The sequence below is a fragment of the Zea mays genome, chromosome 6 (assembly GCF_902167145.1).
Source record: "Zea mays cultivar B73 chromosome 6, Zm-B73-REFERENCE-NAM-5.0, whole genome shotgun sequence".
In the NCBI taxonomy this organism is placed as follows: Eukaryota; Viridiplantae; Streptophyta; class Magnoliopsida; order Poales; family Poaceae; genus Zea; species Zea mays.
Genome location: NC_050101.1, coordinates 62449999 through 62473353, shown reverse-complemented (window position 1 = coordinate 62473353; position 23355 = coordinate 62449999). Strand labels below are relative to the sequence as shown.

The following is a 23355-nucleotide window of genomic DNA, read 5'->3' as shown; positions in this document are numbered from 1 at the left end:
TCGTTGATCGGACCATTCAAGGCGTCGTCCACATATCTCGCCTCCTTGATCATCATTCGCCCGCTAACAAATTTCCCAAGAACTTCTTCGGGCGACATCTTGGTGTACCTGGGATTTTCACGTATATTGTTCACCAAGTGAGGATCAAGAACGGTAAATGACCTTAGCATTAGGCGGACGACGTCGTGGTCCGTCCATCGCGTGCTCCCGTAGCTTCTTATCTTGTTGATAAGGGTCTTGAGCCGATTGTATGTTTGCGTTGGCTCCTCGCCCCTTATCATTGCGAACCGTCCAAGCTCGCCCTCCACCAACTCCATCTTGGTGAGTAAGGTGACGTCGTTCCCCTCATGAGAAATCTTGAGGGTGTCCCAGATTTGCTTGGCGTTATCCAAGCCGCTCACCTTATGGTATTCATTCCTGCACAAGGAAGCTAGAAGAACAGTAGTAGCTTGTGCATTCTTATGAATTTGTTCATTAATGAACATGGGACTATCCGAACTATCAAAATGCATTCCACTCTCTACAATCTCCCATATACTAGGATGGAGAGAGAATAGGTGACTACGCATTTTGTGGCTCCAAAATCCGTAGTCCCCTCCATCAAAGTGTGGGGGCTTGCCGAGTGGAATGGAGAGCAAATGAGAATGTGAACTTTGCGGAATACGAGAGTAATCAAAAGAAAAGTTCGAATTAACCGGTTTTCTTCTCTCGTAGTTGTTGTGGTCCTCGTCCTTTTGGGAAGAAGTAGACTCGTCGCTGTCGTAGTAGACGATCTCCTTGATGCGCCTGGTCTTCTTCTTCTTCCCTTCCTTCCGTCTTTGGCCCGAGACGGAGTCGGTAGGCTTATCGTCCTTCGGCTCGTTGACGAAGGATTCCTTTTCTTTGTCGTTGATCACTATACCCTTCCCCTTAGGATCCATCTCTTCGGGCGGTTAGTCCCTTTGTGAAGAGAACGGCTCCGATACCAATTGAGAGCACCTAGAGGGGGGGGGGGTGAATAGGTGATCCTGTAAAAACTTCAAACTTATAGCCACAAAACTTGATTAGGTGTTAGCACAGTTTATGCCAAGTGGCTAGAGAGGAGTCAAAACACAATAACCACAAGAATCCAATCAAGCACAGAGTGACACAGTGGTTTTATCCCGTGGTTCGGCCAAGACCAACGCTTGCCTACTCCACGTTGTGGCGTCCCAACGGACGAGGGTTGCAATCAACCCCTCTCAAGCGGTCCAAAGACCCACTTGAATACCACGGTGTTTTGTTTTCCTTTCACTATCCCGTTTGCAAGGAATCTCCACAAATTGGAGTCTCTTGCCCTTACAAGTATATGATCACAAATGAAACACAGAGTAAGGGAGGGAAGCAACACACACAAATCCACAGCAAAAGCGCACACACACGGCCAAGAATCGAGCTCACAAGACTATCTCAGAGTTCTCACTTAGAACAGAGCTCGAATCACTTAGAAACACAAACGAATGCGCAGAGACTTAGTGTGGATGATCAAGAATGCTCAAAGGTTGCTTGTGTATTTCCTCCATGCGCCTAGGGGCTCCTTTTATAGCCCCAAGGCAGCTAGGAGCCGTTGAGAGCAAATCCGGAAGGCCATCTTTGCCTTCTGTCGTCGGGGGCACCGGACAGTCCGGTGCACACCGGACACTGTCTGGTGCCCGATTTGTTTCCTTAAACGGCGAAGACGACCGTTGCAGACCGTTGGCAGATCTGGCGCTGTTGGCGCACCGGACATGTCCGGTGCACACCGGACAGTCCGGTGCCGTCTTCCGACCGTTGGCTCGGCCACGTGTCCCGCGCGGATTGCGCGGACAGTCCGGTGAATTTTAGCCGTACGCCGCCGGCCAATTTCCCGAGAGCGGCCAGTTCGAGTCGCGCCAGCCTGGCGCACCGGACACTGTCCGGTGCACACCGGACAGTCCGGTGCTCCAGACCGAGCTGGGTCTTGACAGCACACAGCCAAGTCCCTTCTCCTTTTCTCTATTCTTCTTCTTTCTGTTTCTAACACTTAGACAAATATATTAGTACTTAAAACCAATGTACTAAGGCTTAGAAACATACCTTTACTTCATGATTTTCACCTTGTTCATCCATGTACATAAATTCACATTTAGGCCCTTGTGTTTGCACTCAATCACCAAAATACTTAGAAATGGCCCAAGGGCACATTTCCCTTTCAACTCCTCAGCGTCGGAGTCATCAGAGAAGTAAAATACCCAGAATGGCTAGCCAACACTGTTATGGTAAAAAAGGCCAATGGCAAATGGAGGATGTGTATTGATTTTACTGATCTCAACAAGGCTTGTCCGAAAGATGAGTTTCCATTACCAAGGATAGATTCCCTAGTTGATGCAGCAACTTCATCAGAGCTTATGAGTCTGCTGGATTGTTATTCAGGCTATCATCAAATTTGGATGAAGAAGGAGGATGAGCCAAAAACCAGCTTCATAACCCCTAGCGGAACATATTGTTACCTTCGGATGCCTGAGGGGCTCAAGAATGCTGGAGGAAGCTTCAGCAGAATGACAGCAAAGGTTCTTCATTCTCAGATAGGCAGAAATGTGCTAACTTATGTTGATGATATCATTGTAAAAAGCATGAAGCAAGAAAATCACATTGTTGATCTGCAGGAGACTTTCGCTAATTTTAGACAGGCCGGTCTAAAGCTGAATCCAGAAAAGTGTGTTTTCGGAGTAAAGAAGGGGAATTCCTTAGTTGTCTAGTTTCAACAAAAGGGATTGAGGCTAATCCAAATAAAATCGAAGCTATTCTTCGAATGGAACCACCAAGCACAAAGAAGGGGGCTCAGCGACTGACGGGAAGACTTGCATCTCTGAACCGATTCATATCTAGATCAGCAGAGAGAAATCTACCATTTTTTGAAGTGCTGAAGTCAGCCGAAGTTTTTCAATGGGGACCAGTTTAGCAGAAAGCCTTCAACGAGCTGAAGCAGTATTTGATAGACCTAACGACATTAACTCCACCAACGCTAGGGGCTCCTCTGTTGTTATATGTGGCAGCTTCGCACTCAGCGGTAAGTGCGGCACTTGTCCAAGAGAAGCTTGAAGGGCAAGTCAAAAAGCAAGCCCCAATATACTTCGTCTCTGAAGTTCTTAGTTTATCAAAGAAAAATTATACAGAATTGGAGAAGGTGTTGTATGCTGTTTTGATGGCTTCCAGGAAGCTTCGGCATTATTTTCAAACATACAATATAATTGTCCCTTCCTCACAACCATTGAAGGATATTATGAGAAATAGAGAAGCTACTGGAAGGGTTGGAAAATGGGCTGCAGAACACAATGAGTTTTGCCTTGATTATGTGCATAGATCTTCGATTCAGTCCTAGGCGTTAGCAGACTTCATTGCTGACTGGACGCCAGGGGCTCAGGAAGAAGAAGCGAGTAAAGATGCTGAAGCTTGGACAATATTCTGCGATGGTTCTTGGGGAACCTTCGAGGCAGGTGCAACTGCCGTTTTAATTGCACCTTCAAAAGCTAGAACATGCTACGCAATGAAACTTGATTTTGGTTGTACAAATAATATCGCTGAATACGAGGCTTTGCTTTTGGGTCTTCGGAAGTTGAATGCAATGGGGATAAGAAGGGCAGTCCTCAAAACCGATTCCCAAGTTATTTTTGGCCATGTTGACAAAAGTTGCAAAGCAAGAGATCCGAAGCTTGAAAAATACCTGGATACAGTTCGAAGACTTGAAGCCTCCTTCGAAGGGTTCTCTGTTAAGAATATTCCACGAGGAGAAAATGAACATGCTGATCTGCTAGCCAAGTCAGCGGCACAGGGGCTGCCATTACCTTCGGAAATTTTCTTTGAAACAATAAAAGCACCTTCGGTTGATCTTCTTGAAAGAGCAGTGCTCAATATATCTCCTGTTTATAGCAAAGATTGGAGAACGGAGATCATGTCTTTTCTTCAGGGCAATTTCCTTTCAGATGACAAAGCTTATCAAAAGAGAATAATGGCAAGAGCTCGTCCATATGTAATAATAGAAGGGGAGTTATACAAGCATGGAGTCTGTTCTCTATTGCTCAAATGTCTATCCAGAACCGAAGGTATAGAGCTGATGAAAGAAATACATGCAGGCCTGTGTGGATCTCACATCGGATCCAGGCCTTTATTGGGTAAGGTTTTTCGTCAAGGATTCTATTGGCGGAAGGCAGCTTCGGATGCAGCAGAATTAGTCCAAAAATGCAAAGGTTGTCAAAAATGTGCAAGAGATCAAAAACAACCTTCGTCTCTAACTCAATTAATACAGCCCACTTGGCCATTGCAAAGATGGGGCCTTGATTTGCTAGGCCCACTTCCACCAGCACAAGGGAACTTAAGATATGTTGTAGTGGCAGTGGAATATTTTTCTAAATGGATTGAGGCAAAGCCTTTAGCCACAATAACTTCGGTTACTGTTCAAAAGTTTTTCTGGCAAAGTATTGTCTGTCGCTTCGGAGTGTCGAAGGCCATTGCTGTGGACAATGGAACGCAGTTTGATTCCGAAGCTTTCAGAGAATTTTGTGAACAAATTGGCACGAAGATCCATTTTGCATCAGTTCGGCATCCGGAGTCAAATGGACTTGTTGAAAGGGCTAATGGCATCATAATGACAGAAATAATGAAGTTAATCTTCAACCAGCCCAGAGGGAAGTGGCCAGACGAATTAATTAAAGTGGTGTGGAGCCACAACACAACAATATCAAGGTCAACAGGTTTTACACCATTCAAATTGCTATTTGGTGATGAAGCAATAACCCCAGAAGAAGCTAAAGCGGGATCAATAAGAACAATGGCTTCGGCAGAAGACAAAGCTGATTATTCTGTGGCAAAAAATGCTATAGAAGGGATCAGGCTTCAAGCTGTAGAGAATATCAACAAAAATCAAGCCGAAACAATAAAATGGCGTGACAGAAAGGTTCGGCTAAAAATTATTAAGCTAGGACACTTGGTACTTCGGAGAGTCGCCAACCCAGACACAGTAGGCAAGCTACAGCTGAAGTGGGAAGGACCTTTTCTGGTAGTATCTTCGTCAAGACTCGGTTCCTACAGATTGAAGGATATGGATGGCAACGACATTCCTAGATCATGGAATGCGGATGAGCTTCGGCGATATTATGTCTAGATTAATGTAATTTTTTCTATTCTTTCCTATGGCACCCTTTTCCTTTCCAAAGGGGGAGAAAGGTTTTTAATGGGGCTATAGCAAGTAATTTCTCTTTTTTCTTATTTCAGCTCTATAAGAGCAATATCCCCCAAAGATGTAAATGTAAAAGCTGAGAATGCACCATCGAGTGCAAAAAAAAGAAAAGAAAACAGGGAGAAGCTCAAAAGTCGTCCCTAAGGGGATGCAGAGCACGATGAAGCTACAAAAAAGCCGTTCCTAAGAGAGCGCAGTGTAAGTTTTCTGCTCAAAAGTCGTTCCTAAGGGAATGCAGAGCTTACAGCGACAAGTCAACGCTGATTCCGCCGAAGTAAAAGGCGAAGAAGCTCCTAAGGGAGGCTTACAGCGAAAAGTCAACGCTGATTCCGCCGAAGTAAAAGGCGAAGAAGCTCCTAAGGGAGGCTTACAGCGAAAAGTCAGCGCTGGTACACCAAAAAATAAGCGGTGAAGCCGAAAAATAAACGGCAAAGATTTGATATTATGATTTCATATGTGTCTTCAAACATTCATTTGCACGATACATTACATCATACATTTGCATTCATAAACATTCACTTAGACATACATAGGATCATCATCAGCATAACATACAAACTTGCTTCGGTTCCGAAAGGAAGGCAATTTTATGCTTCGCTGTGTACGCAAAGAAGGGAAGCTGTTTTTCGCTTATGGCTCAAAAGTATTAATTTCGTCCACACCAAAGCATTTCATACATGGACGGAAAAGTAAGATTATATTACAAAGTGAAACTCAATTACATCATACTTTATACAAGTTATTACAGGAGTTTTTTGAGCTATTTTTACAGATTATTCAAGCTTCGACAGCATCTCTGGAGCTTCGTCCTTTTACTCTGCAGCTTCAGCTTCGGCTTGGTCAATTTGTACGGAAGTATTATAAGCTAAATTCAAAATTCAAAGGAAAAGGTAAGCATAAGGTATGATTTTGTTACCAGCTTGAGGTGGCTCCGAGCTTCGTCACCAGCTTTGCTCCGACCACCCTTTGTCCATACTAACTTTATAAATCTATTTGCAATACTCCGAACCAGATTGGGAATATTATCTAGGTCTACTGGTGACAGGCTGAAGTTGGGTCTATTAACAATCTTGCCGTGTTCACAGCCAGACTTCAAAAAGGCAACAGCTGTGCCCCGAGAAGCTGCCAGGGCACAGAAGTCGCTATGCCCAGCTATAACTTCGTCAAGATCATTAATTTCACCTTCAATGTGCTCGAAGGCACCAGGCAGGTCTTCAGTCGAAGGAGTAAACTCTTCACTACTGGCTCCAACAAAATGGAACACTTGCTTTAACTGATGAATGCATCGAGTGCTGAACTCCAAGCACTTATTCTGAAGATTTTTCAAAGATTCTTTCAGTTCCGAATTTCTTTGAGCTTCGGCTTCAAGCTTTGCATCAAGCTTTAGCTTTTCTTGTTCAAAATTTTCTGATTGGGAAAGAAGCTTCGAATTTAATTCTGTTATTTTTGCTTCAGCATCCACTAATAAGCCTTCGGTTGTTTGTAGCTCGAAGTCTTTCTTCTCGATGGCAGCATATTGCTCTTTTATTTTGTTTTCTAAGTTTTCAATTATAACTTCGTGCCTTTTATACTCTAAGTCTTGCTGCATTTTTAATGCCTTGCTCAAAAGTATACTCTGTGGACAAATAACCTTCTTTAGAAAATATTTCCATTACCACAAATAATAAGAGTTAGACACAAGATGTTTACCTTAAAATTAGAATAGAACAAACTGTCGACAATGGGTTGTCGTCGGTAGCGGCTAATATCCGCTTCAAGCTTCGGGAAGCCGATACTCTTTGATAGAGTACCGAAAACCTTCGCACCGGTTTGGTCTCGTATGTAGCCTAACCCTTCATCATCAATGCCACCGAAGAGAAGCGCCCCCGGCCGGTACCCGCAAGATATAGTATACTCTTTTAATTCCTCTTTTTCAGCTTCTGTCAGCTCCTGGCCAACTAAGTTTCGGAAGTCAAAAGTTTCATCTTACGAAGTATCTTCGGTTATTCCTTCTTTCTTGGGTTTTGCGGCCGTGGTCTCTTCGGTGGCTGCAGCAGTTTCTTCAGCGACCATGTTTAGCAGCATTTTATCTATATCAGCAGCTATGCTCTCTAAATTAATATCTTCGGAGTTGGCATCTTCGGCTCTGGCTTCTTCTGCGACAACCTCCGAAGGTACAGCTTCAGTAGCTGTCGTGCTTTCAATTGTCGGCACCTTCGGAGCTGGAGCCCTTGGTGGTGTTGTTTCAATCACTTCTGTCACGGTAACAATCCTTTACCTTTTTGGCCTAGATGCCTTTGTTTTTGTGGGCTCCTTTTCATTATGAAAAAGCTTCGTCAGATGAAGCCCCAATGGACTTAGTTTGATAGGCAAAGTTTCAGTCATTACCTTTAGAATTTCCTCTATTTCAGCATCAGAAGATGTCGCAGAAGTCTTCTCTTCTTCATCAATTGATTTTTGCTCTGGGATCGAGTCCTTTCTTTTCTTCGAAGCTAATACTTTCGCTTCAGACTTTTGTTTCTTCTTCTTTGATTGATCTTTGTCGTCTTTGTTCAAAGCGCCAGCTACTCTTTTTCTTTTCTGCCCTTTGGCACCCTTGTCCAGTCGCTCATAATCAGGATATTCAAAGCCTATAGCATCCAGCACTCTGTTTAGCCTTCGTTTCGGACGGGTGCCGAAGGCTGCTGCCATCAATTGATCTTCTTTTTTAGAATAATTCCCAAGAATTTCGGTGCACATTACTTCGATTGTTTCTAGCCATTCTTGGCAGGGTGCTTTTAAATGTTTCTTGAACTTGTAGTGGTAGGGCAGTCGGACAAGTTCCCCCTCTTTCTTCTCTCCTTCAAGCTTCGGCATAGCCCATTCCTTCATAGTTGGAAATATTTTGAAAGCCAAAAATTCCTGCACTAAGTCCCTAGTGCCAATGTGCTCTGCGATAATCCTGAATTTAGCCACCGCAGTTTGGGTTGGACCCTCTGGTGTCATATTGCATTGGGGTCTGGTCTCTCCGAAGATCAGTTCTAGCAGGCTCTGGACCAGCTTCTCCTTGTCATCGTCAACTTTGACGTAGAACCATTCCGATTTCTAGCCTGCCGGCCACTTGCTTCGGTAGCTGATCACATTAAATTTTGTAGTCTTCCGGTAAGCAAAATTGTAACAACCAAAATTTTTATGTAATCCATCCTTTCTGGCCTTGGTTTGGTAATGTAGCTCGTGCACCCGGCAGAAACCTTTGGCAAACGGTTCCACCCCCTGGCTTCGGAGAGCCCAAATATAAACACTAAGCCTAATGATAGTGTTAGGAGTTAGTTGATGAAAGTGGATCCCAAACTTCTTTAGCACATCGGCAATCATCTTATTTAAAGGGAATCTCAAGCCAGCTTTGAGGAAACTCTTAAAAACTACTATTTCATCTTTTTCTGGCTTCGGAGTAGTTTCTTCTCCACCGAAGCGAATTAGCTCTTTCTTATCTTCGCTAAAATAGCCCAACTTCACCATCTTAGGAAAATCAGCTTCGGAGATGGTGGACTTTCCGAAGTCCAGGTGGCTAGGCTTGCTCGGCACTGCGCTGCTGTAATCATCTTCAGAATCGGTCTCTCCAATACCAGCTTGCTCTGCTTCAGCAGCAGGGACGTCTTCCGGTGTTACCAACCCAGATCGCTTCATTGCTTCCGAAATAGGAACAGTCTCAACAACTTTGGTCTCATCTCCCTCAAGATCGACCCTTGCAGTATAGCAAACTCTGGCCATTTGATTATGACTTACTTGAAATTTTTTGTGTTGGTTTTTTTTGTCTTTTCCGAAGCTCTTACTCTTGTGCCGAAGCAGATTCACAAGCGAGGTTTCGTCTGAGCACGATGATCAAGCTTCGGCTATGACTAAAAATTTGGCAGCAAAACAGTACAATAGCAATGAATGATGTGGTAACTTCACACCTACCCGTCTGTTTATATAGTGCTGCAGCTGGGAAGGTGAATCAGCAAGGTCTCCAGCACCGAACAAACAGTCACCCGCACTCACTGAACGGTGGGCCACAGGGTCCGAGAAGGTGAATCGCTGGCGCGCGCGTAATTGGTGCAAGATGGGGCGCGCGCTCAACGATTATTTTAATCGTTTCTCGCCAACGAGCTCAGGGAAGGTGTTTTTTGGATCTTCGGCATCCCGAAGCCTAGAAGATTTTTCACGGATCAAGCTCGTTACGAAAAACAATCTAGCACCGCGAAGGGGCTACTGTTGGGGGTATGCTTCGTAGCCGAAGATCCTAAAAAAGAACACCTTCGAAAGGTCTTCTCAGAAGCAAGCACCGAAGCTATTATTTATAAAGCTTCGACATAAAGACAAATCTCAAGATGAAGGGTCGAACCGACTTAGAGATGAATTGACTTAAAGACCCATGTTGTTTTGTGTCATTATTGTAGTCGATTGAGAAGGGCATAAATGTAATTTTGCGCAGATTGCATCCTGTGCCTATAAATAGGTGAACAGTGTCCCGGCACTATTCACACGCTCCTGTAATCACGCATTGGGCATTTGTTTTTGCGCCACGCTGGTACTTTCGCTTTCCTTCAAGCCGAAGGTACATTTGTAATTTGTTATCATTTCTATAATAATAAAATAGAAATGAGTTAATAATAATAATCAGATGCTTATATTATTTTTCATATTTTATGTAAATCCTTCTTCATTATTTGTTGTGCTTATGAAGGTATGTCCTTCATAACCTTCGTCCGGAATTCATTATATCCCAAGGGAGATAATGCTTCGAAGGACGAAGGACCTTAACGTTTAACAATTTCTGTGTTGCCTTGTTCTTAATTCATAGCAGTTAAGAACAAGTCCCCAACAGAGGGTTTGCAAGATTTTAATTCAACAACCTTAGCATGTAATATGTCATTTTCACTTCTAAGATTGGAAATTGTAACATTGCAAACATCTAAATCTTTAGCCTTAGCAATTAATTTTTCATTTTCATTTCTAAGGCTAGCAAGAGAAATATTTAATTCTTCAATCTTAGCAAGTAATTGAACATTATCATCTCTAAGATTGGGAATTGAAACATCACAAACATTTGAATCAACCTTAGCAATTAAACTAGCATTCTCATTTCTAAGGTTGGGAATAATATCATGGCACGTGCTTAGCTCACTAGAAAGTTTTTCACAATTTTCTACTTCTAGAGCGTAAGCATTTTTAACCTTAACATGCTTCTTATTTTCCTTAATTCGGAAGTCCTCTTGGGAGTCCAAGAGTTCATCCTTCTCATGAATAGCACTAATTAGTTCATTCAATTTTTCCTTTTGTTGCATGTTTAGGTTGGCAAAAAGGGTGCGCAAATTATCTTCCTCATCACTACAATTATCCTCATCACTAGAGGTTGCATATTTAGTGGAGGATTTTGATTTTACCTTCTTCCTTTTGCCGTCCTTTGCCATTAGGCACTTGTGGCCGACGTTGGGGAAGAGGAGGCCCTTGGTGACGGCGATGTTGGCGGCATCCTCATCGGAGGAGGAGTCGGTGGAGCTCTCATCGGAGTCCCACTTGCGGCACACATGGGCATCGCCGCCCCTCTTCTTGTGGTACCTCTTCTTTTCTCTCCTCTTGCCCTTCTTGTCATCGCCCCTGTCACTGTCACTAGATAGTGGGCATTTTGCAATAAAATGACCGGGCTTACCACACTTGTAGCAAACTTTCTTGGAGTGGGGCTTGTAATCCTTCCCCCTCCTTTGCTTGAGGATTTGGCGGAAGCTCTTGATGATGAGCGCCATCTCCTCATTGTCAAGCTTAGAGGCGTTGATGGGTTGTCAACTTGATGTAGACTCCTCCTTCTTCTCCTCTATCGCCTTGAATACGATCGGTTGTGCTTCGGGCGTGGAGGGACCATCTAGCTCGATGATTTTCTTTGAGCCTTTGATCATCAATTCAAAGCTCACAAAATTTCCTATCACTTCTTCGGGAGACATTTGTGTGTATCTAGGATTACCACGAATTAATTGAACTTGCGTAGGGTTAAGGAAAACAAGTGATCTAAGAATAACCTTGACCATTTCATGGTCATCCCATTTTGTGCTCCCGAGGTTGCGCACTTGGTTCACCAAGGTCTTCAAGCGGTTGTACATGGCTTGAGGGTCCTCGCCTTGGTTGAGTCAGAACCAACCGAGCTCCCCCTCGATCGTCTCCCGCTTGGTGATTTTGGTCACCTCATCTCCTTCGTGCGCGATCTTGAGTACGTCCCAAATCTCCTTGGCGCTCTTTAACCCTTGCACCTTGTTATACTCCTCTCGACTTAGAGAGGCGAGGAGTATAGTGGTGGCTTGGGAGTTGATGTGTCGGATTTGGGCGACCTTGTCTGAATCATAGTCTTCATCCCCCGGTGATGGTACCTGTACTCCAATCTCAACAACATCCCAAATGCTAGTGTGAAGTGAGATTAGATGATGCCTCATTTTGTCACTCCATATATTATAATCTTCACCATCAAACATAGGTGGTTTGCCTAATGGGACGGAAAGTAATGGAGTACGTTTGGAAATCCGAGGATAGCGTAGGGGAATCTTACTAAACTTCTTGTGCTCATGGCGCTTAGAAGTTACGGACGGCGTGTCGGAGCCGGAGGTGGATGGCGACGAAGAGTCGGTCTCGTAGTAGACCACCTTCCTCATCTTCTTCTTCTTGTCACCGCTCTGACCCGACTTGTTGTGTGAAGGGGATCCCTTCACCTTGTTGGCGGACTCCCCGGATGGAGCCTTCCCGTGGCTTGTGGCGGGCTTCTCGCCGGTCCCGATCTCCCTCTTAGCGAATGCTCCCGACATCACTTCGAGCGGTTAGGCTCTAATGAAGCATCGGCTCTGATACCAATTGAAAGTCGCCTAAAGGGCGAATCTGAAATTTCTAAACTTAAGCACAACTACAAGCCGGGTTAGCGTTAGAAATAAGAACGAGTCTGAGAGAGAGGGTGAAAAACAAATCGCAGGCAAATAAAGAGTGAGACACGATGATTTTTTTACCGAGGTTTGGTTCTTGCAAACCTACTCCCCGATGAGGTGGTCACAAAGACCGGGTCTCTTTCAACCCTTTCCCTCTCTCAAACGGTCACTTAGACCGAGTGAGCTTCTCTTCTCAATCAAACGGAACACAAAGTTCCCGCAAGGACCACCACACAATTGGTGTCTCTTGCCTTGGTACAATTGAGTTTGATCACAAGAAGGAATGAGAAAGAAAAGAAGCAATCCAAGCGCAAGAGCTCAAATGAACACAAATGTCGCTCTCTCTAGTCACTATTTGATTTGGAGTGATTCCGGACTTGGGAGAGGATTTGATCTCTTTGGTTGTGTCTAGAATTGAATGTTATAGCTCTTGTAATGTGTTGAAGGTGGAAAACTTGGATACCTTGAATGTGGGGTGGTTGGGGTATTTATAGCCCCAACCACCAAAAGTGGCTGTTTGGAAGGCTGCTGTCGCATGGTGCACCGGACAGTCCGGTGCGCCACCGGACACTGTCCGGTGCGCCAGCCACGTCAGCCAGCCGTTAGGTTCTGACCGTTGGAGCTCTGACTGGTGGGGCCTCTGGGCTGTCCGGTGGTGCACCGGACAGGTCCTGTAGACTGTCTGTTGCGCCTCCTGCGCGTGCTATGACTCTGGCGCGCACTGTAGCGCATTTAATGTGGTTGCAGTCAACCGTTGGCGCGAAGTAGCTGTTGCTCCGCTGGCACACCGGACAGTCCGGTGTGACACCGGACACTGTGCGGTGCATCATCGGACAGTCCGGTGAATTATAGCGGAGCGGCCTCCCATTTTCCCGAAGGTAGCGAGTTCAGCGTCGAGTTCCCTGGTGCACCGGACAATGTCCGGTGGCACACCGGACAGTCCGGTGCGCCAGACCAGGGTGCCTTTTGGGATGTCTTTAGCTCTCTTTGTTTGAACCCTTTCTTGGTCTTTTTATTGGCTTATTGTGAACCTTTGGCACCTGTAAAACTTATAGACTAGAGCAAACTAGTTAGTCCAATTATTTGTGTTGGGCAATTCAACCACCAAAATCAATTTAGGAAAAGGTGTAAGCCTATTTCCCTTTCAGTAAACAACAATTTAGAATATTTGTAGAATGTTAGCCTTTTGGATATTGCAACATGATCATATTTAAGGTGAAAATACTGGTTCTGAAGCAGATAAATATTCTACATGATCATATAAGCGATAATTGTTTTAAATAAGATAAGCATACTATTGTTGTACTAAATAATTTGAGCACAAGATATTACGGTAACCGCAAGGAACATGTTTACATTAATGAAAGTAAGTGCCAAACAATGTATTCATGTTATGAGACATGGCTACTTGACTAATGTACAACTGCATACCCAACTTTGTCAGTGTTAAAAATGAAATGGACAGAAATACTGCAATACAATCACAAATTGAGCCTGACCCAGATCAAAAGGGTACTCAAAATGCATCTTGCATTGTCCACATTCCATAATTAATCATTCAGCAACATTATGGAGTTGTAGGTATTCATGTGTGCCACATAAAGGGACCTAAAAGTATAAAAAAGCTGTAGGAGTCATTATTGTTTGAACTGCCAACAAAAGGAGGTGTGGACAAATGAGAGTTCAACTTTGTCCCTAATACTGAAAGTTCAACTTTGAACTAATCATTAGAAGCATTTCGACCACCAAGGCCACCACCAGCACCAAGCACACTGAACATGTTCATCAACGTGTTGAGGTTGACATTGCCTAGGATTCAAATTTTGCAGAAGTTATTAAATAAGCAAAGGGATATGTAAATTCACATAGAAAGGTACTCAATTGTCTAAAGAAGTTTAATTTCATCAAGTTATGGCCAAGACTTGGGACCCCAACAGAGTTGAACCAGCTAAATTAATCAGGAAAATGACACATGCTTCTTCATACTACAGTCACTTGGTCATAGAATATTACTATTCTTGTGTGCGAATTTTCAGTCAAGATAAATATTTAATGGCATTTGGAAGCAATGCTTAAACTGATCTTGTGGTTTGTCCAGACCAACTAAACAAACATAAATATTCTTAGTGCAAATATTTTTTGGGTAAGTCCATTTCAAAACTACAGGTAGTAAATTGAGGGGATACTTGCGCAAGAGCCTGATTGTGTCCACTCCCTGGATCAAATAACAAAAAGAATTCAAAAGACAGTTGGTTGTGCAGGAAATCTTGTGCAGGAGTAACAAAAAATGGAAGTGTTTGCATCATCAGAACACAAATCACAAAAACAGAAACCACAAAATATAATGTAAAACCAAATGCTCAAGATTGTTTGAGCTTTATGACTGCAGCTGCAGTTCAGGCACATTAAACATCAACTGGACCTACATTTTTAAGTGAAATCCAAACTCCATCACATCTCTCAAACATGGCTAAAAAAGTCCATATGGTAACTGTAGATGATTTATGCACACAAAGCATCTATTAAATCATATATCAAGTTAAATGGTACACTCCAACAGTAGTAGCAATAGCATAGCATTTGAAAGGAGAAGAAAAAATAGATTGCTAAGTATGTATATAGACAAGCTAATCAAAGCTAGTCAACACGCACGTTCCAACGCCCACAGCCCCACATTAATACATTATGCATTGCTTGGAAGTGTAGCATTTGAAGGGATCGAACACTTAAAAGTATGGACCCTAAATAAAAGCTTAAACATTTATCTTAGAGAGGGAGATGGTTACCTGTAGTGCGATGGTTACCCAAGAACTTCCAGGTGGAGAGGGAGAGGGTACCGGCAGCGCGTCTGTAGCGCGATGGGCTGGCTGGCAGCGACGCGATGGGCGACCTGGCGGAGGGCGTGGTGGGCGGGCTGGTGGCGGCGCGGTGGGGGGCACGGTGGGCGGAGCGGGTGCCGCGCGCGGCGAGCCGGCGGCGGGCGCGGGTGCTGCGCGCGGCGGGTTCCCGCTTAAAATCGATATTTCCACGAAGAATAGCCTGCGCCACCCCTTGTTCAGTCTCTGCAGTTTTTTCCAGGTCAGGTTTTCTGAAGTAGAGTAAATTTAATGACAAAATACTGGTTCAATAAAGAAGTTACTAGCCCAAAATGGTTGGACACATAGTTAAATGGTTGAAATAAGCTCTGAAATAAACATGCACCTATCTAAGTAATCATCTTCCAAGATAACTCATTATTCCTATAAGCATTTGCTAAGTTTTTTTTGCCAGAGAACAAACAAAAACAATAGCTACAGTGGAAACGGATCCACTATGGCAAATGGGACCTGAATCTTCTTTTTAGAATCGCAGAGGTAGGAGATCTAAAGTTTTGCAGAAGGGAAGAACAACAACAAAAATTCATAACTTATTAGACACAAAATATATGTTCTCAAGTTACAACTACAACTCAAATTGAACTGATATATGACACATTACTATATTATATCGGTATTTCATCAAACAATTTAATGGCATGATAAGTAGTGGTAGATGTTGTTGGGCCTAAAAGTTATATCAGTTAGAGCCATAGTTCGACAGCAGGTGCGTACCTTTACATCGGCGAGCAGCGGCAGGAGTTTAAACCTGGATGCCAAGATTTGTTGATAGGTAATATACATATCTGGACATAGGAGCTTAATCATGGGGTGCACCTGCTTTGGATTAGCATCCTAATCCTCATGTATCCATTTGGCACAATAACGCTACTGCATCAGCAGTGGCACATCAATCAAAGGGGTTGTTTGAGCTTAAAAGTTTATTTTATATATTGGCACATCTCTACATAATGCCCACACATTTTAGGCGAACTAATGGATGTATAAAGTACCATTCTTGCAGCTAGAGTTAATGTAAAATACTATTTGAGAGTGACCTAGCCCTGGCCACACATTTTAAGCAAACTATTTGAGAATTGCAACTACCCCTAGAGTGACCACATCTATAATGGTGCATACCAAACTAGAATTAAAAAATCTTCATTTGCAGTGGTAGTTGCTAGAACTTATACATTGTATAACATGTCGCTGTTGAAAATATACCTGAAATTAACATGCGTGCTAAACACCTCTTCCCTAATAGTAACATCCATCTCCTCCCCCACACACCTGGAGACCGATATTGCTACAACCCGGATGAGTGCAGGCAACCATGAATGAAAAGGCCACCGCCAACTCCAGATAACCAGACATGTTCCTGACAAGAAAAAAATCATTAATAAGAAAAGAAGCAATTATCAGGAATAAGTTCAACTCAAACCACAGGAAATGCACTTTTACCAGGGAAAACCTCGATTGTTAAAAACCACCGCAAAATACAAGTTACTAAACACAAGCTGTATATAAGAAAAAATGGTGCTGGACACAATAGATTGTTTTGATAAAAAGATAGAATAGCTTGCAGGAGCTATGCCCTGACTTGCACTGTGAGTGAAGCAAAGAGCTGTTGAAATTCGTTTGATTTTTCTCCCACAACAACTTGTGCAATCAGTTACAGGAAATAGAAAAAAATAGCTTGATAGAAGAGGAAAGCAGAGAGCTCTTACTTCTTTTTAGATTTAAATCACTTTCTAGCTGAATATTAAGAAAATCGTACATCTTCTCTCAGGGAAAAATGATTAAACTGATAAAATATCCACATGAACCATAAAAAAGATCTTTACAGTTCCAAAATGGACATCTAAAAAAACTTTATAGCAGAAAACAAAAGAAATAAGAAAACCATGTAGAGTAGTTGTTCCTTTTGAGTTAAAGAACAAATTCCATGCCTTTTATACTGAGCGTCATTATCCTAGTGTGCATTGTTAAATCATGAATACGTATGAAACTGAAATAATACAAGGACACATTTTTCTAGAATTCTAACAGAGAAGGATTTGGTTGTGATCAAATCGTGATTCCTTTTTCCATGCCATCTTGTTTCTTCTCCAAATACCTTTTACACCTCATGTTCTTCATGATTAACAGTAAATGCGGAATTCCTAACTGACTGATATTTTCCAAATTGTAAGTCTGAGATATTAGTAACCAGAAGTTACCTCAAAATAAAACCTTTAAGCAAAGTCAATAATAAATTTCCAAAGCTTAGCTATTTACTCTCTATGGTGAAAAAACTTGCCTACAAATGTTTGCAAGCAAAAAAATCTATCTAGCATTCCTTACGAGGAGAGGAAAACACATCCCATAAATACAAAATTTTAAGTAAACGTTGAATGCCTGGGCCTCAGTTGAAGCGAATCTAGGTGTATGTTTGCTTTTTAATGAAAATAAATCCACCAGTTCTAAATTGGTCTAGATTCAAGAAAAATACTCCAAAAGCTCCCCATTCAAATTCCAACAAATGCTCAGCTCTTTCACAAGGAAATGAGGTAACAAAAACTATATATATATATATGAGAGAGAGAGGGTCAGTGGACTTTGATGCAATCGTTCATAACTAGATGTCACCTGGCCTCCATTTTTAGCAGTTTGTTTCTGCGCGGCAAACCATCAGTATTACCACCATCCAGGACTAAATTGACGTGAGTAATAAAGTATAACCGAGCAGACTTTGGATGGTATTTGAGTGTACCAATTTCTTTCTACGGCATATAACTTAAGCGACAAGTTTTCAGCAGCATAAGACCATTTTTCCTTAAAACAAAGTCTGCACGGTGACATATAAATCTGCTCCATGAGCTAAATACTCAAGTGACTCAGTAAGTTAAGTCAGAGTGGATTGTCCTCGTGTTGTGTACACAGTATTTCATAAAATAATCAACATTTAAGTTGCAAATCTAAATGACAAAAGTGTGTACCACACCACAAACATCCTAAGACTTTGATGTACCAACCAGGCAAAGCCCAACACAATATATTTTCATTCTTCATCAAACCAAAATGCTCTGTAATAGGGAAGAAAGAGCCCGGCTGAACCGATGTCCTGAAAATTATCGTTAGTACCACTAGATATTATCCTGAAAAAAGGAGATTAACAGTATCTACCGGATCACTACCAGATACTATCTTACAGCTAGTAATAGCCAATTGCCTATGAAAGAACCACCAAGTTGTTTCCGGGTTGCAGAGCTAGTAATAACCACATTTTTTATGGATTGCAGGAAAAAAGAAGTACATTTTGCTACTCTGAGCTCTAACGTCAAGTTTCCTCCCACTAAAACCAGAAATCACGGAAGTGCGTAGAAAATCGTCCGAAATTGGGAAAGGATCTCGGTTGGTGTGACTCACCAGGCTTGAAGAAGATGGAGAGACCGAAGTCGATGGCCTTGAGCGGCGAGTTCTCCTTCTTATTGGCGAAGAGGAAGTTCTCTGGCTTGAGGTCGCGGTGGATGACGCCGTGCCGATGGCAGAGCTGGACGACCTCGACGATAGTGCGGGTGACATTGGCGGCGGCACGCTCGGTGTAGTGCCCCCACGCGACAATGCGGTCGAAGAGCTTGCCGCCCTCGCAGAGCTCCATGACGAGGTGGACGGCGCCCTCGTCCTCGCACGCCTCCCGCAGGGACACGACGCTTGGTGCGGCTTCTTCTTCGCGTTGGATGCGGGGAAGTGCGAGGAGCTGACGGCAGTAGTTGGAGCGGCCGCCGGCGAGCGGCAGCAGTTGCCCATGGCCGCCCGAGATCCAAAGGCGTGGCGGGAGGCTAGGGTTGGAGTGGCATTTGGGGCGCTAGGGTGGGCGCGATGCTGCGCGCGGCGGTGGGCGCGTGGGCGGATAAGAGTGAGAGATGGTGAAAGTGACTCGCGGCGCAGGATAGGGATCTAGGTATTTTGGGTTAAGTTCGACGGTTTCGAGTTGGCTCACAACTTAATTTAAGAACGTGGGTACCCACGTTCCTATTAGATTAAGTTCGACGGTTTTGGCTAGGGCACACGAACTTAATTTAAGAACGTGGGTACCCACGTTCTTAAAAAACCCATGAACTTAACTGATGTAAGAACGTCGGTACCCACGTTCTTAACAAAACCCATGAACATTTATCAGTTTCTTGTAGTGAAAAGTAATAATAAAATAATCCCAAAACGATGCAAATGACAAATTGAATGTTAATTCCATAGATTAATCATGTGAGGGTCCGAGCTGCTCATGACCGTGAGCATGGTTAGTATAGCAGTTTTACACTCTATAGAGGTTGCACATCTTTACCCACAACTCATGTTACCCATCTGCCAAGAGAAGGACAATCCCATACACCTCTACCAAGGAGGCGAGGCAGGGTAACACTATGAGGCCTTCAGAAAACTCGCTACAGTTCATAGGAAGCTCCAATGCAGGGATCCCTTGCCTGACCGCCATCGCAGCAAAATCAACCCAAGGACCTCCCTACACTAACCACTCTCCTACTGCCCTTGCCCCTTTTGGGTAAGGTAGTCATCCACTAGCTTTTCTAATTAATCAGCCAAGGGCGTCCCATTAAACCCTTGTGGTAGCACTGTTTTCCCGGGTGGTCGCTCCATGTTCCAATTAACATAATGATCTTAACATGAACAGTAAATAAATTAACAGGATAATTGGAACATGGATATAATGAAATGTTATCCCAAAACCATATAAAGCAATAGCAAAACTACCCAAGTGATTTAGGGGTGAACAAGGTAAAAAGATAATCAGTCTAGGGTGACCTATTGGGTCCCATCAAAATTAAGCCTATGCATGAATAAGTGATAATAAAGAACATTATTGGGTAAATGAATGTGATAAAGGGCACAACTTGCGTTCAATGAGCTCCTGCTCAACAGTCTCCTCCTGATGAACGTCAGGATCCTCAGTAGCTTGCTCGTCAACTCGCATCAATACAAACATACATAGTATAACAAAAATTAACATCACACCAAACATGTAAACAAAATACATAATAATAATCTACACATTAAAATAAGATCCTAGGAACAGGAACCATTAATTTTGGAGTTTTAGATTTTAAGTTATGGATTTCCAAAGATTTCATGTGCTTGATACAAGATTAACTAAGAAATAAATTTTATTACTGTTTTCATGTCAAAACAGTGACACTAGGTGATAAACAATAATATTATAAAAATATAGAAATTGGAATGAATTAATTTGGACTTCATATGAATTTTATATGAATTAAACAAATTCTAGCCATTATTTTTATATTAAAAATCCATTTCTAAACCCATTTATCTGATTTTCTAATTCTCTGGATTGCGCACCAATTCCTAGAAAGTGCAGGGGCCAACACAGAAAATTCCTCAGACACAGCAAACAGCGCGAGTGGAGCACATGTTGTTTTAATAAAAACCGAGGGGTTCATTTGCAAGATTGCACGACCGAAGGGGTATCCGCATAGTCTGGCCGCCCGATCCGAGATCTACGGACCAGATTAGATCAGGGCCAGCTAATAACCCGCACTCATTCTGTTCGCCGGATCCAAGATCTACGGTGTAGGTTAAATCCTACCCTCAATGAATCGGAGTCGTACGATTAAGATCGACGACCTAGATCTGACCACGTTTCAGGTATACGAACTCTAATCCGATCCGTTGGATTCTAAACTAGTGAATCGGATTGAATCGGACGAACGGTACATGCTGCTCTAATCCTAACCGCTCCCGGACAGACCGACGGCCGAGATCGACTGTAACACCTCAGCTGTTTATTGTCTGCTCGACCACGAGTGCGGACTTTAACACGTGATAGCGGTGAATAACAGTCTCTCTGCCTTAATCTGTTTCGTCTGTCGCGAGTTCGACATCGTTTTTATTTATCCATGTTCTTCCTAAATTTTCGTGATGATCGGAACATAGTTGTTCCAAAAATCGGTGCGTCCGGTGATTATTTAAAATTCATTGCTTGCGCGAATACGAATTTGGAAGCTCGACCTACTCTTACGATTTTATCCCGGGCAAATTAATTTGAACTCGACGACTAAAATATTCGAGGTAAAATAATCTGTATCGCGCGTTGTATGAGAAAAATCGTACGTGAGGTTAGGATCCAATTTATCCTTCAGCACGCTGTTTTGGCAACGAAATCGTGTATACATTAGTAGATATGGTTTCGGTAATTTTAGTCGAATCATGGAGAGCAAATTATCGAAGCCAAAATCAGTTTATTTCGGTCTGTCGTTTCTCGTCCAGATACAAATGACGGGTATAAATGACTGATGAAAAATTATCGGATTATGGGGATATCTACAATAATAATGATCTCTATTTTCTAATATTCATCTATCATAATTGCTACATCGCAGTCATCTCTGTCTATCCGAATTGTCGAAAATGTTTTGTGAAGTTCAATACTAAACCATTATCTAAAGTGTCGAGCCTAGTACCAGTTTAAAAGTAATCAGTTAAGGCGAATTTAGAAGCTTAATTCGGTCTTGTAATTTTGCCTCAAATAAATTTATTTAGAGTTCAACAACGTAAGTTAATCTAGTGAAATTACTTGGAACATAATTTGCTACTTGTTAATCTGGTCTCTTCCTAAAGCTCTCGTTCACCAATACTCCCTGTACAAAGATATTTTTGGTCACAAAAGCTCATTACGATCGGCCTCATGGGATATTCTTAACACATTTTTTTCCCAAGAAATATCCTACCGCCGCCCCTGTACTTAGTTCATCTCCCTCTCCCTGATATTTCCTCGCTGCGCTCGTACTCATCCTGCACGCACGCGGTCTCATCCGACTGAGATATTTCCGCCGCCCTCCCTCTGCTTTTCTTTCTCAGGCGACGTTATCGCCCATGTCGCGCGCTCCTCGTCTTCTTCTCTGCTCCTGCCCGCCGCGCGCTCCTCTCCTGCTTTTCCTACGGCGCCCAGTTCCAGTGCAGCGGTCTCCCAGCTCCCTCTGCCGGCCGTCCATTTCCCCGAGGTCTCGCCCAGCTGCCCCTCCTCTCTCTCTCTCAGCTCACGGCGACCTCCCCTTCCTGCAACGCCGTCCTCCAGCTCGCCGGACCTCCCTGCCCAGCTCGCGCCCAACTCTCTGCGTACGCGCCACCGTCGAGCTCCTCCGCGGTGCTCCGGCTCGTCCCCATGGCGCCTGCTCGGACCGCGCCCAGCGCCGCGGCTCTCCTCCCTTGCTCCTCCAGCTTGGCCTCCTTCACATGGCGGCTTCCTCTGCCCGATCGTCCGCTTCCCATGGCCAGCGGCGGTAGGGGCCCAGGACAAGGTTTCAAATAGAGGTCTTTCAAATTATTTTTAATATATAAATGTTACTAATTAAACACTCAAAATACATCTAAAAATATTTATATCAAATAATAAGTAAATAAAAGGATATATATTATAGTATCATCTTGAAATTTTCTTCTAACATGTTTAGATATTTATTATTTTGTTGATGGATTATTGGATCACATGATTAGAATTGGGCTCTATAAATTCGGGGGGCCGGGCGACCGCCCCTCTGCCCCACCCTCAGGGCCACCACTACCCATGGCCGGCGTACGGCTTCGCGTCTGCTCCCTCTGCTCGCCATGGCTGACCGCGTGACTCCTCTGCGCCCGGGCATGGAGCTTCCTCGTCCGCGACTCCTTGTGCTCGATGGTCCAACCATCGGCCTTCTCTGCTCCCACGGCGCTCTCTGCTCGCTCGCGCATAGCTCAGAGCTTCCTTGTCGCGCTCCTCTTCACGCGCGCTGCTCCAGTTGGCCGCGCACCTAGCTCGCCCAGCTCGGATGGCGCCCAACTCTCAGCCTCTCCTCTCTGCTCGCTCTTCCCAGCCAAGGCCCCGCCCGTTCGCGCCCTTGCCAAGCTCTCTGTACGCCGCGGTGCCCCTCTCCCTGCTTGCGTGTGTTGCGCGACATCGAGTCCGTGATGCACGCGCTGGACACTATGAAACGCTGCGTGTGCTTGTGTCCGAGCCCGCCCGACCGTGACCTCGCTTTGCTCCTCGCGTCGCTGCTCGCCGAGTCCTTCCCCAGTCCGCGCTCTCTCCCTGCCCATCGTCGCGTCGTTCGCCGTCGAGCCTCGCTGCCCATCGCGAAGTTCCCTGCTATCAGCCTCCGCACCCGTCCTAGGCCGTCGTAGCCAGTTTGTCTCCGTCCCGTGGTGGTGTTGCGCTGCCGTCGAGTCCCGATATCGATCTAGTGGCCGTCGAAGTGAAGCTCTGAATGGATTCGGCCACATCCAGCACTACCAATGTCGTTGTCGTTCGCCTTCATGCTGTGAGCGACAGCATCGTCATTTCCCTTCATGTGCTCATCTTCAATATCCGCCTCGTCATCACCCTTGGTCACAGCAC

At 44.0% G+C, this 23355-nt stretch overlaps 1 pseudogene; it reads right to left on the bottom strand.

Moving 5' to 3' along the window:
- Window positions 1–18166: 18166 nt before the first annotated feature.
- Window positions 18167–22253, bottom strand: LOC109940413 (calcium-dependent protein kinase 22-like; annotated as a pseudogene).
- Between the last annotated feature and the right edge of the window lie 1102 nt (window positions 22254–23355).